The sequence below is a fragment of the Eptatretus burgeri genome, chromosome 4 (genome assembly GCF_056783735.1).
Source record: "Eptatretus burgeri isolate ZD-2024b chromosome 4, Ebu_testis_v1, whole genome shotgun sequence".
Taxonomy (NCBI): domain Eukaryota; kingdom Metazoa; phylum Chordata; class Myxini; order Myxiniformes; family Myxinidae; genus Eptatretus; species Eptatretus burgeri.
Genome location: NC_140964.1, coordinates 127530113 through 127547090, shown reverse-complemented (window position 1 = coordinate 127547090; position 16978 = coordinate 127530113). Strand labels below are relative to the sequence as shown.

At 43.2% G+C, this 16978-nt stretch overlaps 2 protein-coding genes across 7 annotated transcripts in view; one reads left to right on the top strand and one right to left on the bottom strand.

Annotated features, from left to right (window-relative positions):
• Positions 1 to 6315, bottom strand: part of LOC147029070 (guanine nucleotide-binding protein G(I)/G(S)/G(T) subunit beta-1) — a 97139-nt gene extending 90824 nt beyond the window's left edge. For 2 of the 5 annotated variants that reach the window (XM_085880001.1, XM_085880003.1), the window contains exon 1: positions 5972 to 6315. The gene's annotated coding sequence lies outside the window, so the exon portion shown is untranslated. The remainder of the gene's footprint in view (positions 1 to 5971) is intronic. The other 3 variants (XM_085880004.1, XM_085880005.1, XM_085880000.1) reach the window with 2 other exon arrangements.
• The window catches only part of LOC147029069 (actin-like protein 6A), a 181069-nt gene that overhangs the window by 86968 nt on the left and 77123 nt on the right, over positions 1 to 16978 (top strand). The window lies entirely within an intron of this gene.

Sequence of the window (16978 nt, the reverse complement as noted above, 5' to 3'; positions counted from 1 at the left end):
TTTTGTTGATTAGTTACAAATCCTCTGGCTGTATAAAAGCAGTGTTGGAACAGACTGTGTTGCTACACCATCTGAAGCATTATTTGGACAATATTGCTATCATAATGGTGAGAAAAAGAAAATTAACAAAGGAAGACAGAGACCATTATAACCCTTAGAAGTATAAGTCTTTCCTTGAGAGAAATTGCAAAGTAAGCCAAGGTGTCAGTGAGTACAGTTTCCGACACCATCAAAAGGCACTTGGAACCTGGAGGAAACTCTGACAGGAAGAGGTCTGGCAAACCCAAAGCCACAACACAATCAGAAGACAAGTTTCTGAGAGTCAACAGCTTGCATGATAGACGGCTCACAGGACAACAGCTTCAAGCACAGCTTAGTACTGGTCGAAGTGAGGAAGTCTCAGTTTCAACTGTGAAGAGAAGATTTTGAGATGCAGGTTTGACAGGTCGAGTGGCAGTAAGAAAGCCATTGCTCAGATAGCAAAATAAGAAAAAGAGGCTTGCCTGGGCCATGAAGCACCACCAGTGGACTACTGAAAACTGGAAGAAGGTCTCATGGACCGATGAATCAAAATTTGAAATCTTCGGTTCATCACGCAGGGTTTTTGTACACCGTCGAGTCGGCGAAAGGATGGTTCCTCAGTGTGTGACACCAACTGTTAAATATGGAGGAGGAAGCGTGATGATCTGGGGCTCTTTTGCTGGATCCAGAGTCGCCGATTTGCACAGAGTGACTGGCACCCTGAACTAAAAGGGCTACCACAGCATTTTGCAGGCCATGCAATACCCTCTGGTCTACGCCTAGTTGATCAGGGGTTCATCCTACAGCAAGATGACGACCCAAAACATACCTCCAGGCTATGTCAGAACTACCTTAGAAGAAAAGAACAAGACGGTAGGCTTCAAATCATGGAATGGCCAGCACAGTCTCCAGACTTAAACCCCATCGAGCTTGTTTGGGATGAACTGGACAGAAAGGTGAAAGCAAAGCAACCTACAAGTACAACACATTTGTGGGAACTTCTGCAACAGTGTTGGGAAGAACTTTCCGAACAATATTTGATTTCCATTGTAGAAAGAATGCCACGAGTATGTTCGGCTGTTTTGTCTGCAAAAGGTGGCAACTTTGATGAGTCAAAAATTTGGATTAAATTTTGTTGAACAAAACGATTCCATGATTTTTTTTTTATCTGAAATTGTTTATTTGTTCTGTGCTTTAATTTCAGAGTACATTGAAACATTAAACTGCTTAAATTTCAGTAAATACTGGAAAAATGGGGGTGTTCTAAAACTTTTGACCGGTAGTGTATGTATGTATGTATGTACGTACGTACGTATGTATGTATGCATGTATGGTGGGTATGTACATGTGTAATGTAAGCATGTATATGGGTATGTACATGTGTAATGTAAGCATGTATGTGGGTATGTACATGTGTAATGTAACCATGTATGGTGGGTATGTACCTGTGTAATGTAAGCATGTATGGTGGGTATGTACATGTGTAATGTAAGCATGTATGGTGGGTATGTGCATGTGTAATGTAAGCATGTATGGTGGGTATGTACATGTGTAATGTAAGCATGTATGGTGGGTATGTACATGTTTAATGTAAGCATGTATGGTGGGTATGTACATGTGTAATGTAAGCACATATGTGGGTATGTACGTGTGTAATGTAAGCATGTATGGTGGGTATGTACGTGTGTAATGTAAGCATGTATGGTGGGTATGTACATGTGTAATGTAAGCATTATGTGGATATGTACGTATACATGCATGTGGGTAGCTATATATGTATGTATGTATGTGGGTATGTATGCATTTGTATGTGTGTGGGTATGGATGTATGTATCTGGGTATTATGTACGGATGTATGTGGATATGTATGTATGTGGGTATGTATGTATATGTATGTATGTGGATATGTATGTATGTATCTGGGTATTATGTATGGATGTGTGTGGATATGTATGTATGTGGGTATGTATGTATGCATGTGGGGATATGGGTATGTTTGCATGTGGGCATGTATGTATATATGTATGTATGTGGCTATTTATGTATGTGGGTATGTATGTATGTATCTGGGTATTATGTATGGATGTATGTGGGTATGTATGTATCTGGGTATTATGTATGGATGTATGTGGATATGTATGTGTGTATTTATGTGTGGACATGGGTATGTTTGCATGTGGGCATGTATGTATATATGTTTGCATGTGGGTATTATGGATATGTATGTATGTATGTATGCACTTGGGTATGCATGTATGTATGCATGTCGGTACGTGTGTATGTATGTGGGAATGTATGTATGCATATAGGTACGTATGTATGTATGTGTGTGGTTATGTACGTATATATGTGAGTATGTTTGCATGTGGGTATGTGTGTATATATATATATATATATATATATATATATATATATATATATATATATATATATATATATATATATATATATATGGGTATGTGTGTATGCATGTGTGCTTGTATGTATGTGGGTTTACCACTAAAGTAAGATGGTTTTTATCCTCACCAGAGGAGAGTGTATTGCATTTGGGTCCGTTTGCTTGTCTCTTTGTTTGTCCGCACAGAACGAGTTTTTCTTTCCAACCACTTGTCTGATTAACACTAAATTTCCACCAAAGGAAGGACGACTCACGCAGAATGTTTCAATGGTAATTATGACATCATACGTCATATTGTTTGGCAGCCATGTTGGAAAAAAGGAAAAACTTTGGACCTCTGTATCTCTGAAACCACACCAAGGAAAAAAATTGAAACTTGGCACATGGCATCTACTCATGGGAAATAAGTGTGATTTTTATGACATCATAGGTGCCTTCGTTATGACGTTATAATTGCATACATAGACCGCTACATCTGATCAGTATGAAAATTTTTGAGGGTCATCTCGGACTAAAATGGTCCACAGAAAAAAAATTGATGACATCATCTGTCATGTGGTTTGGCAGCCATATTGGATTTATCCTAAAACCGATTAAAAAAATTATTCTCCAGAACAGCTGGACAGAGGAGTGTCGGGGAAAGAGTGAGGGGAAAGTTCATACACATGTTCCCCAAGCCTTGTGGGTACAAAGGTGTTCATTAATATTTCATAGGTCACATGGTCTGGTAGCCATAATGGATTGAGCAAATGTTGTATTAATTCTTTCTCTTGAACCACTTCATTGATCGACATGAAACTTCACAATAATGATTTAATAGTGATGGAGGAATAAAGGCTTTAAATTTGATTGGACACATGGTTTGGCAGCCAGAATTATTTTTTTTTAGAACTGGTTTAAAAAAATTTTGTGAATGAGGCTCACTTGGCTGTGCCTGGATGGGTTTGAAGGTAGAGTAGTCGTAGCTGAAGCCCGAATCCTATCGAGGCTCCTCCTGATGACTCCATCTTTGCTTTTTGCTTGTTTGGATTTCTTCTGATTACTCCAATGCATGACTGTCCCAAGTTGGTCTTCCATTTGATTTTAATTTAATTTATTTCAAATCTATTCTAAATTCAATTTAATAATGATGAAAAACGTCTTGTGTCAAGGGTCAGGTGTTCAATCAAAGCAGGACGTCTTGGTACCCGATCATCACTGCCAGCAGTTATAAAGTGGTATTTCTAATTATGTCTATTATAATAGACATAATTAGAAATGCCACTTAATAACTGTTACTGATCAATAATTAATTATAATAATCAATAATATAACTAATCAATAATTATTTATTACGTAACACACCAGTACACAAATACCACACAAAATACACTGCACAAAACTACACAAAACAAGTCCTGGCGAGGGTCTGCAATCTCTGATCGCTCTTTTTCTTGTTTGTTTGTTTTTTTTTGGTTCAACTATCTGGTATTGTAAAAGTTGAGTGGAAGGTTGGGCCCCGAAGACTTGGTACGGACTGGAACGAAGGTCATGACGAAAAAAAAAACACCCCAAAATTTTTTTCTGGGCGGGGGGGGGGGGGAGGAAGAGTAGGGTAAGTATGCAAATATCACATGCACATGTAGCTTCCTTCTGTATCCATCTTGTGCACCCCATGCATCTTGTCCTGCCACCTCCCCCCCCATTCCTCCCCACACTCATTGTTTGTTCAAGTCTCCCACTATCATGGCCTTCAACTCTGCTGTTGGTGCCCCAACCCCTCTTTTCTCTCTGCTGTTCCTTTCGGCCTGATCCGTTCAGTGTACCAGTTCGAGCTCTTCCACGAGCCTTGACGATGTATACAAAAACTAATGAAATAAAACAAATCTAAACATTTTCAATTTATCCTTCCTTAAAAGGATCGTGAACTCATGCAATCTATTCCTTGTCTATTTGAACCAATAATTAATTACATGTAAATCTGGAAGCAGAAAACATCCCAACCCCCAATTTGAAATTATATGCATGTCAGCATGCATAAATAAATAATAAAACATGTATGTATGTATGTATGTATGAATGTATGTATGAATGTATGTATGCCTGGTGTTGGCTTAATGGTTCGGGGGGGGGGGGGTGGCTTGGAATCCTCGGATCCTGAGTTGAAATCTCGCTCAGCTGTTGAATTAATACCAGGTGGGGTTGACTCGGCCTGTCATCCTTCCGAGGTCGGCAAAATGAGTGTCAGCATGCTGGTACACTGTGTCGGAGTGGCGACCCGTCCAGGATTGTGTCTAATAGCCAAGGAGACTGATTTAATACGCAGCACCAACGCTCTGCACAGAGTATGGTCCCAATGGATGCACACACACACACACACACACGCACACACGCACACACGCACACACGCACACACGCACACACACACACACACACACACACGTACCCAGTACTGGACTTTAACAGGAACCGATAACAGCAGTGAGTGTTCAGGTTTGAGTTATTCCCATGAGAGGTGCACAGCAGCTTACTCAGACGATACAAGTGGTGTACATGGGGTCATTTGTAGTCACAAACCCTGTGTGATGGACCTCGTTTAACATGCATTTCAAGAACGACAAGATGGTGACCATGTCCAGGGAAGAGGGAGAGAGATGGCGGAGGGGGAGGGGAGAGAGAGAGGGGGAGAGAGAGGAGGAGGGGAGGGTATGGGGAGAGAGAGGAAGAGAAAGAGAAAGAGAAAGAGAAAGAGAAAGAGAAAGAGAGACAGAGAGACAGAGAGACAGAGAGACAGACAGAGAGACAGAGAGACAGAGAGACAGAGAGACAGACAGACAGACAGACAGACAGACAGACAGACAGACAGACAGACAGAGAGAGAGAGAGAGAGAGAGAGAGAGAGAGAGAGAGAGAGAGAGAGAGAGAGAGAGAGAGAACTAACATCAGAAGGGACTTTTCAACGGGAACCATCCAAAGGAACGAGAAGGCTTTTTGCAAATAAATCGTGGATTTGATACTTTGCTTTCCGGTTTTCACACCTGCACCAGGTGCAAATAAAATAACGTCTGGGGAGGGCTTTGGACAGGAATGAAGAGATGATGCCGCAGTAAAACATATAAACCGTATAAATATGGAGCCGCCAGTCGCCATTGCGCTAATCTTGTGGTTTGTGGGGTTTGTGGCCGGTTCGGTGACGTACGAGAAGCGGACAGACCGTCCGGAGACACCGAAACACTTTCAAATCTCAATTTCGCCTCTTCTTCTTCTTCTTCTTCTTCTTCTTCTTATTCTTCTTCTTCTTCTTATTCTTATTCTTCTTCTTCTTCTTCATCGAAGCCCAGATTGCACGCCCATCGTGCGGACAGACTCTCCCGCCCGTCTGTCCCTCAGACTCGTGTTTTCAAATGATCGCACATCGACAAAAAAAACGGCTTCCACGGACGCACAATTCCCTTTGTTCAAAATGATAAGAGGAAGGAGAAATAAAAAATATAAAATAAAACGTGTACGAGGCTAAAACAAGTCGTCGGGAGAAAGAGAAATTCGACAAAATAAAGAGCATCGGACACTCACCAGTGTCGACTCACAACGAGGCGGGTCTCGGTCTCCCTGACGCCGGCATGAGAAAACGGAGCAAGTTCCTCGAAAAATCACACGGCGATGGACGGCCAGGAGGGGGGGACGGAATGAGAAAACACATTGAGGGGCGGTCGGAAAGGGGGAGGAGGGGGATCAAACGAATAAATGGGACAAACACGGTACGGCACGATGAGTTGTGGTGGCGTTGAGGCGGTGGCTGAAGGACGGTGAAGGGATCGCGACGATCGGTGCCTCTGACTCTCTGAGGAAGACGGTTAGGGTTATTCCAAAGGTTTCCTTCAGCTTTTTGGGGAACGACGTGGTCATCAGATCGACGTGGTCACGTGACGCCGTTAAATACGTCACAATGGACGCACGTGCGGCCGATGTTACTTCAACGTCACAATGGGACACCCAATTGATTGATGAAAGGGAAACCTTTGCGCACTCATTGGATTATATCATCGAACACCACTCAAAAGGACGTTCTTACGTTCCGTTGGCGAGATATCACGACTTACACGGATTGTAAATTCAAAGGAAAACTGAAAAAATGTAATTAAAACACACAGACACCAGAGGTCCGATGATGTCCCTCGCCCGTAATTGGAGGGAACAACCAATCAGCTTTCACCTCAATCAATTATTCCCGATAAGAGGCCAGTACTTGATAATAATTAATAACACCCTCTACCTTTCTCGCCAAACTAATATTCCACAGAGCTGCACAAGGTAAGGCCCTTTACTGTTTCAAACCCTACCCGGGTTCGTCCACAGCTGCAGACACTTACAAGGAGAACAATTACCGTATGCATAATAATAAATGCCAGTGTGTGTTTATTTGTGTTTGATCAGCTTCATGATGATATTCTGTAAATCCAAAATAACTCGAATTTTAAAAAGGGAAAACAAACTTACACTTTAGTTTCTTTTTTGGAATTACTAATCGATATCAATAAAAATTAATTTCACACCAAATTATTTGATAAACGAAATGCTTTTCCATTCCACATTGTCCGAATTCCTTTCTTAAACAGAAATATTCCTGAGAAGTTATTCTGTTGTACAGTTGCAGGTGAAATAATTAGGACTGTGAGCGCAAACAAACACAGCACTGAACAATTAAGTCAGACGTTTACGAATACAGCACTGAATTTGTCAAGAGATTAAAACAACTAGTTAGACGTTTACTAATACAGCACTGAACTTATTAATAGATTAAACCAACGAGTCAGACGTTTACTAATACAGCACTGAACTTGTCAAGAGATTAAAACAACGAGTCAGATGTTTACTAATACAGCACTGAACTTGTCAAGAGATTAAAACGAGTCAGACATTTACTAATACAGCACTGAACTTGTCAATAGATTATAACAACTAGTCAGACGTTCACTAATACAGCACTGAACTTGTCAATAGATTAAAACGAGTCAGACATTTACTAATACAGCACTGAACTTGTCAATAGATTATAACAACTAGTCAGACGTTTACGAATACAGCACTGAATTTGTCAAGAGATTAAAACAACTCGTTAGACGTTTACTAATACAGCACTGAACTTGTCAAGAGATTAAAACGAGTCAGACATTTACTAATACAACACTGAACTTGTCAATAGATTATAACAACTAGTCAGACGTTCACTAATACAGCACTGAACTTATCAATAGATTAAAACAACTCGTCAGACGTTTACTAATACAGCACTGAACTTGTCAAGAGATTAAAACAACGAGTCAGACGTTTACTAATACAGCACTGAACTTGTCAATAGATTAAAACAACGAGTCAGACGTTTACTAATACAGCACTGAACTTGTCAATAGATTAAAACAACGAGTCAGACGTTTACTAATACAGCACTGAACTTGGCAATATATTATAACAACTAGTCAGACGTTTACTAATACAGCACTGAACTTATCAATAGATTAAAACAAGTAGTCAGACGTTTACAAATACAGCACTGAACTTGTCAATAGAATAAAACAACGAGTCAGACGGTTACTAATACAGCACTGAACTTATCAACAGATTAAAACAACTAGTCAGATGTTTACTAAAACAGCACTGAACTTGTGAATAGGTTAAAACAACTAGTTAGACATTTACTAGTACAGCACTGAACTTATCAATAGATTAAAACAACGAGTCAGATGTTTACTAAAACAGCACTGAACTTGTGAATAGGTTAAAACAACTAGTCAGACGTTTACTAAAACAGCACTGAACTTGTGAATAGGTTAAAACAACTAGTCAGACGTTTACTAATACAGCACTGAACTTGTCAAGAGATTAAAACAACGAGTCAGACGTTTACTAATACAGCACTGAACTTGTCAATATATGAAAACAACTCGTCAGACGTTTACCAATACAGCACTGAACTTGTCAATAGATTAATACGAGTCAGACGTTGACTAACACAGGGAGCTACAGTTAGCACATGAAAACAAGTTTTCTTGTGGATCATCAAACAATCCTAAATAGAATTAGTGAAATACAATATGAATAGTGAAAATATTATAAACGAGATATTTATATAAATACATAATAAAAAAAATAAATACATACATATATCATTCAAACCTATTTCAGTGGTTGCTTGGAGATAAAGCAGCAGGTAAACTATTTATAAATAACCGTTTGAATATTTAAAGGTCCCATGACACTCAAACCTTTCTGGTTATTTATCTATTAACTTGACCTTCCCAGTGAAGAAATCACCCATGTTTCTCATTTAAAATCAACAATGGGATAATTAGACCAATATTTCGAACATTTGTAGTGCTTTTCACAACTTGCTATTCTCCGCCCCTCAAAAAAGTTGAGTTCAGCGAACCACAGGTCACGTGACCGTTGACGTCATCTCCAGAATGCGACTCGCACAGAGTGGATCGATTGGACGTCGCGCGCCGTATAAAGTACGTACAAATGCATTGTGCACGTGTGTTTGTTATCTCACTGATCGTCTTAATTCCTGTGATTGTTTCACGGAAAAGAAATTCTGCTTCTGAGCCGTGTATGCACAACAATCACGAGGTAATTATTTATCCCTTTACTACCTTGTCGTAGTCGTGAACAAATCCAATCCATGTATGCACCATAAAGGGCTATACCCCCATGTCCACAAAATATAAAATGTGACTGTTGAACGTTTCCATTAAAAAAGAAACTTACAGGGACATACAAGTAAAATACTAAATATTAATATTGCATCATTTCAAGGGGAAAGGAGGTAATTTTAAAATCAAACAATGTGAAAAACCTGCACCCACATTTTGCAGCTTATTGAATTGTTCGTGAAACCAGCCTGGTGGGATAGGTATGATTCCACATACATACAAGCCAGGTATGGCTGTACTCGACATACATGGGTTTATTCGAAAGTGAAGGTACTGCTTCCATTGGCTTGCTATTCATTAACATTTAGCCAAAATGCTGTAATAAATGAACAGGGAAAAATATGTTGGCACAACTATGAAAGACAAATTTATCTGTCCTATTACACGGCCTCATATCCTCGGGACTCTTACGCATTGACTTATACATTGTGTGCATGCTAATACAAGTTACTTGTCAACTCTATAGAGTCTAGACGAGTCTGATAAATCCGTCGTCCGTCCGACTAGTCCGATAAATCTGATGTGCTGTAGCTTTCTTTTGTTATTCTCTTTTCTTCATTGTTTTCTACTGGCACTACATGACGACAGTAGGAATAAAAAAATAATAATGCAACGGAACGTCAGATTTATCGGACTACTCTAGACAATTGTGTCACAAGGTGTGTTCTGCACACAAGTTTTCATCATATCCGGAAGGGAGATTGCTTCGTTTTATGTGCGGAGAGATACGGCCGATGACATGCGCCAGCCTTGTTTATGATTAATTTGCCGCGGAGAAACATGTCCGCTGCGCTGCGCTGGTCATGTCACCTCACTAAAATATTTCTGATATCGAGCAGTATGCAAGTCGAATTTACATTATTGAATTACAAATAGGATTTAGTCTAACCAGTTGTTATTGCCAAGTCTTTCTTCGATGTCCTCCCGATCATCATGAATTTCAGGAATTTCATCGCCAGTTTCCTCTGCTTATCCCGCTTCGTGCTCGAACTGGTAACGCCGTATTTCATTTCCAGCTGCCTGAACTTCACCTCCCGCGACTACGTTATCCGACAATTCTCCATGTGATTCAAACCAAAATCCTTCATTTCTCTCACACTCACTGTCATGACCAGACAAATCAAAGTCCATGTCATCCATTATTCAAAACCAAATGTTTGATTTTTTAAAGCAGAAATGAACGAAGCGATTGAGTCGACCAATCGAATGTGGAAACACACAGAAAGCCAATAGAATCACGTAGACCACCAACCCAAGTAATTTACGTGCAGCCTTTGTCGTTCTGGAGATGACGTCATGTGGGTTACGCCCCTTTCAGTAGAATTTTTAGGGGCGTTCCCGAAGAGGTTTGTTTTTTACATTTTACGGAACGAGTATTGTGAAAAAAACATTGTCAGATCTGAAATCACGATGGAAAACTCCTATAGGACATATATATATATATATATATATATATATATATATATATATATATATATATATATATGCAATTTCAGTACTTTTGGGTGTCATGGGTCCTTTAAATAACAGTTTGATCCAGAGGTGAGTGGGATGGTCGTGCTTGTCGGTGGACGTGTTATATTTAAGGTACGATGTGCATGATTTCATGTATTATCATAAAGAATAGAACGTGTGATGGGAGATGTAACTGTATGAGAATACATTAAATGCTCGAGTGAGTGAAGTCTGCTTTTTTGGTGATATTGTTGTGAGCCCGGGTCTCGGTGGCGATCACGACCGCTGGATAGAGCAGTGGAGTCGGCTCCACCGAACACCCGGAATTTAGGTCTCGGTGGTGATCACAACCGCAAGATGGAGCAGTGGAGTCGGATCCACCGAACACCCGGAATTTAGGTCGTACCTTTCAGATAAATCCAAAAGTACGGGTCCCTTACACTTACAGGACCATAAATCGCCAATAATTCGACCGCGTGGAGTAGAGTTAATTGCCAACTTCAATATACCTAAGTATCCACGTGGCAAAGCTCCCGGGGAATTCACACCCTCGGCAGGCCTCGAGCGGAACGAGCCGTTACTATACTCGAACTGTGCGTAACCCGAGCAGATGGTTACCGAGGCCCGTCGGTCCAAATGTACAACTACGGCAACAGCCTTCCTAATTCCCATTCGCAGAGCGGCAAACCAATGGTAGAAAGGACAAGGACGAGCTGGGACATTCAACTAGAGGGGAATTTATTTTACAATAATTGGGGAAGGGAAGCACACAAAGAGCAGAGTTATCACGACTATAAGAAATGCAATGTACAATGAGCAAAGAAAGCACTTACACAGTTGTTACTTATAGACAGGGCCCAACGACACACACACGCACACACAAATGCCCAGAAAGAGATGGACCTCGAGGTCTTTATTGCCCCGTCAGCTCGGAGGGAAGATGGGCTGAGGGAAGAAAAGCGAGCTTGGACCTGTCCACCTTGTGTGGTTCTCGACGATCTTGGGGTAACGAGACTCGAACCCACAACACGAGGCCGCTCCAAGCACCAGGTACGGAAGATAGCGTCAGGCATTGGCACTCTCCTCCGGCTCGCAGGCAGGCGAAATGAGATGATCTCCCGAGTTGAGATGGTCGACCGCCCGCAGCAATGCGCCAAACGAGACGCCTCGGATCCGCGCAATCCGTCTTCCGGACAGAGACTCACACTCGAGCAGACTGGACGCAATTCAATCCCTTCTGTCTCTTTTCTTTTTGGGGCCCGTCCGCTCCCGTGGCCTGCTCCCATTGGGTGGACGGCGTGTCACGGCTCCACCTTCTTGCCAAGGACCGCCCCGACTCTGGTCTGCTCATCACCCATTGGGTGGAAAACGACGCATACCCTTATTTGGTGCGCAGTCAAAGCGAAACGCTTTGTGACCATATACGGTGCGATATCCACACCGAAACGCACACCGCCTGGGTCATGGAATTCCAGACATTCCCGCATGCCGGCGAGCGCGTGAAGAGTGCTGACAATGCCGCGAGCAGAGGGTTGTCGTTGATGGTTGATGAGCAGGGGGTTGATGTAAAATGTAAAAAAAATCCTATCTATAATATAACCCACAGCACACGTACAAAATTCCTGTTAGCACAGGAGATGGATTCTAACTAAAAAACACACACTTACCGATATTACTGAGCGATAAGGACTCTGGCTGTTGTGTGCAGTAAGCCTCCAAATTCGTAACAATATTACATCGATGGGTTGATTAACTACCTGGATGCAACAGTGGTTGTGGATTTACCAATGTAGGTAATCTGCTGATGTGGATCCGTGACCGAGGTTGTGGGTCTGCTGATGTGGATCCGTGACCGAGGTTGTGGGTCTGCTGATGTGGATCCGTGACCGAGGTTGTGGATCTGCTGATGTGGATCCGTGACCGAGGTTGTGGATCTGCTGATGTGGATCAGTGACCGAGGTTGTGGATCTGCTGATGTGGATCCGTGACCGAGGTTGTGGATCTGCTGATGTGGATCCGTGACCGAGGTTGTGGATCTGCTGATGTGGATCCGTGACCGAGGTTGGCTGGATGGAGTACCATCCCAGCCTTGGCTGGATGTTGGCAAGCTCAAGGATGAGAGGGTAACTGAGGAGTTTGCAAACAAGCTAAGTGGAGACTTGGGGGGTCTGGGTGCTTTGGGGTATCCTGAAGAGTTGTGGAGTGCCTTCAAGACCACCATCCTTGATGTTTCTGGTAGATGTCTTGGAACTCACTGAAGGGAGAAGAAGAATTTTCTCTCTCAAGGGACACTGCATACCATTGACCAGAGTCGCAGTGCCAGGCTGAATGGCAGAGCTGAACTGTTCAGGGAGCTGAGGCATAAAACTGTACGTGTGCTGAGGGTGGACAAGGAGGCCTATGTGCGAGGAATCTGTGAGGGGGTAGAGCATCACCTGTGGTCAAGTGATTCTCGTCCCGCTAACAGGGAAATTCACGCATTGTGTTCGTCCAAGCCCATCCCTCGGTGTACTGCAGTTAGAGCAGAGGGTGGTGGGCTGTTGACACAGGAGTCAGAAGTGAAGGCCCGCTGGGCCGGTTACTTTGAGCGGCTGTACCAGGCTGATTCACCAGCTGTAGAGTTGGATGTCAGGGCTGTTCCTATTCCTATTGCTGACCCTCCAATCAACTGTCATCCACCTTCGTTTCTGGAAACACGGGCTGCGGTGAAGTGGTTGACATGGGGTAAAGCTCCAGGTATCTGTGGCATCCATGCTGAGCTTCTCAAGGCTGGAGGAAATGCTGTACTCATGTCGTTGCATGTCACTCTGTGCTCTGCCTGGTACACAGGCATCATCCCAACTGACTGAAAGAGGGGCTTTGTTGTCCATCTCTGGAAAGGAAAGGGTGATCACCAGGATTGCAACCACTACCGAGGGTTGATGCTCGGACAAAAGGCTGATTCTTCAGGTCCTTGGTGCTTCCAGTCTTGCTCTATGGATGTGAGACTTGGATTCTGACCATGGATCTGAGACGGAGACTTAATTCCTTTGGTACCAGGTCTGTTTGGAGAATACTTGGCTATCACTGGACGGACATTCTGTCCAATGAGCTGTTGCTGAGAGAGACTGAAATGAGATTTGTTACCTCTATAGTCCGTGAGCATCAGCTGCGACTATATGGCCATGTGGCTCGTTTTCGTGACGCTGAGCCTGCTCACCAGATTCTCTCAGCGAGGGAGCCTTGTGAGTGGAGGAGCCCAATGAGCTGACCACATGCCTCATGGTTGCAGCAGGTTTATCGGCATCTCCTTGAGATACCGATCAACATCTCATCCACTTTCTGCCGGTACTCTAAGGACCTCCGCGTGGCCATCCCTCAGAGAGATGCCTGGCGCATCCCCATATCTTCGGGATTGGACATTCCAGGCACCCACCCAAAGAGACCGCCTCAAGTTAACCCGAGGAGACAGCCGTCTGGTGAACGACACCTCAGCACCACCCCGCCACACACCACTTCATGTGTTGTTGTGGAGTGGTGTCTTTATGGTGGTGGGAGTGCAAATCCTTCAGCAACCTCCTCGGAAAGGTAATTCCCACTGCAGATGCAGTTGGGCACCAGATGTTGATGACTGTTGGCTCACAAGGAGCTCCTCCACCCTTTGACTGGCTTTGTATGAGATATTGAGATATGAGGTGTGGTGTTCAAAAAGTTATCATTAAGAGATACTCAGGATAATCCCCAAAAAAAAAACACACCACCCCTTTATATTTCTCAATCATCATCATCAACGACCTTTATTTTCATCAACAGCCATTGACAGTCCTTCATCAATTGCTAGATAAAGACCTCCCCAAGACCTCCGTTAACATGTCTTGGGCAAGTCTCATCCAACTTGCTTCTGCAAACCTCTTGACCGTTTTTTGTTCCTTGGGATCCGCTCCAATATTTCCTTTGTCCAACGATGATCAACATCCTTGCGACATGACGATTGCCCATTGCCATTTGAGTTTCTTTACTTTTTCGATGGTGTCATGTACCTTCTTGTTTGCACTCTCACCCATTCGTTTATTTTCCTGTCCTTTCTCGTTCGGAGCATGCATGTTTCCATAAGTATTCGTCGTCTGTCGCTTTCTTATAATATTTGAATGAAGGATCCAGTTTCACATCCATCTGTTAGGACAGGCAGTCGATATTCTTTGAACATTTCCATGTTCACACAATGACCGTGGCTTTTGGTTTTCTTCAAATTCATTTCCAGATCCATTTTGATGCTTAATGCACTTTTCCTGAATCTGTCACTACAACAATTCACAACTTCATCTCCCAGCTCTTCATTATTTCTTCCACCGTTGCTTCAAAGACCTTCGGTGATATCAGAAAGTCATTGGATATCACCGAAGCTCTTTGCAGCTCAATCTCCAGTTGTTGTTTTTTTGCTGTTTCCTGGCAGCCTCAGTGGTGATGTTGTGCTTTGTATAAAGGAGACTGATATCCATCCATTCATTGTATTGGGACCATACCCTGTACAGAACATTGGAGCTGCCGAAGCAGTCTCCTGGGCTATTGGGCACAATTCCTGGATGGGTCGCCACTCCGACGCAGGACACTCGAATGGCTCAATCATCCCAGCAAGCTGGTACTCATTTTGCCGACCTCGGAAGGATGACAGCCTGAGTCAACCTCACCTAGTATTAATTCAATGGCCAAGCATGATGAGCCGAGGCATGATGAGACCACTCGCCTCAGTCGGAACAAATACAGAGACCAAGGAAACGACACCCAAGGAGTGACGAATCCTTAGTCTCATAATACGCTCGTTGACCGGTGTTACCTCAATTATTATTGGAGTCAGCTTATTGGACACAGCTACAGCAACTCCTTGGGAATGGTAACCATCAGAGCGACATGACCAATAGTAGGTGTCACCAACCGCCAAGATCTCGCCACGATCCGGTCTCCGAACCTCAGAGAGAGCTGCAATGCCGATGTTCAGACGCTTGAGCTCAGATGATAACAGAGACAGGTGATCATCCTCTCTTCGGGGTAGGACATTCCGGGCACACACCTGAAGCATGGCAGAGAATAGCCTTAGGTTAACCTAAGGAGACCGCCGTCCGGTGGATGACACCTCAGCACGACCCTGACACACACGACCACAATCTGACCCTTGAAGGTGACCCCGTGGTTTCCCTCCTATCATCAAAGATTGGGGGTCCTGAAGGCTTTGCCCCAATCCCGTTATCCAGTGAGCTGCACAGGGAAGCTGCACAGGAGGTACTCCCACGGAGTGGGTTTTCAGATTTCTTTGCGCTTTTGCGTTTTGCAGAGTGAAAGGTTTTCCGGTGGCCGGAGTGCAAATTCTTCCACCAACCTCCTAAAAAAAAAAGGTAACCCAACTGCAGGAGGACGTCCACAAAGACAGTTGGGCACTAGATATGGATGACCTTTGGCTCACAAGGAGCTCCTCCGCCATTTGACAGGTTTTGTTTTTAATCCTGCTGGGTGTCCATATCCAAACACCCTCCTCACCAGAAAACCTGGTGGGGGAGACGGTTTAGTCGCCGACAACCCGACCATGGAACAGGTTAGTACAGGTTTACATGGTACCTGTAGCAGGTCACAGATCTAATCTGGCCTGACCTGGCATAGTCAGCCGTAAGAGCTGTAAATATCTCACCTAATAGATCCTCCTACAATTCACGGACCGGTGTTTGTGTGTGCGTTTGTCAGGCTACTCCTACAGTTCCTGGCTGATTCCATCCAAACTTGCGACGTAGGATCAGAATGACCCTAATTCATGGATAGGAGTATTTTTTTTATCTCTGCCGATGGACTTGGAGGTGGGGACGGGACAGAAATTTTCTCTGTAAATGTGTGTCGTGTAGCGCTGCCTCCAGATGGGGGAGTGTATTACAAGTCTCCACCATTTACAATGAAACAAGGAAATCTAACACAGGTGGAGGCCATTCAGCCCATCATGCCTGCGCGAACACCACACCAACCCATCCGCACAAGATCCAAGGAAGAAAATGCCAAAAGATATTTTAAATTATTGAAATAATATTTTTTTGTTTGTTTGTTTTATTGTTATTATTATTATGATTATTATTATTTTTTTGTTGGTTGTTTTATTTTTATTTTTATTTTTTGTAGTTTTTTGTGGGTTTTTTTTCTTCCTCTCAGGGGAGGGGGCATGGGCTTGGTTGAAAACACACATCAACCACACCACCCCCCTTGACAAGACCCCCACCAACAGCACTCCGAACACATGCAAACAATCACCCATCAATGCTCAAACTCCCCAAACCACTTCCAAACGTCCTGTCAACATCCCCATACCCCTCTATCTCCATAACTTCCAGGTACCCATCAAATTCTAATTTAAACTTATCTACTGTTCCTGCTGCCACTACCTTTCCAGGGAAATCATTCC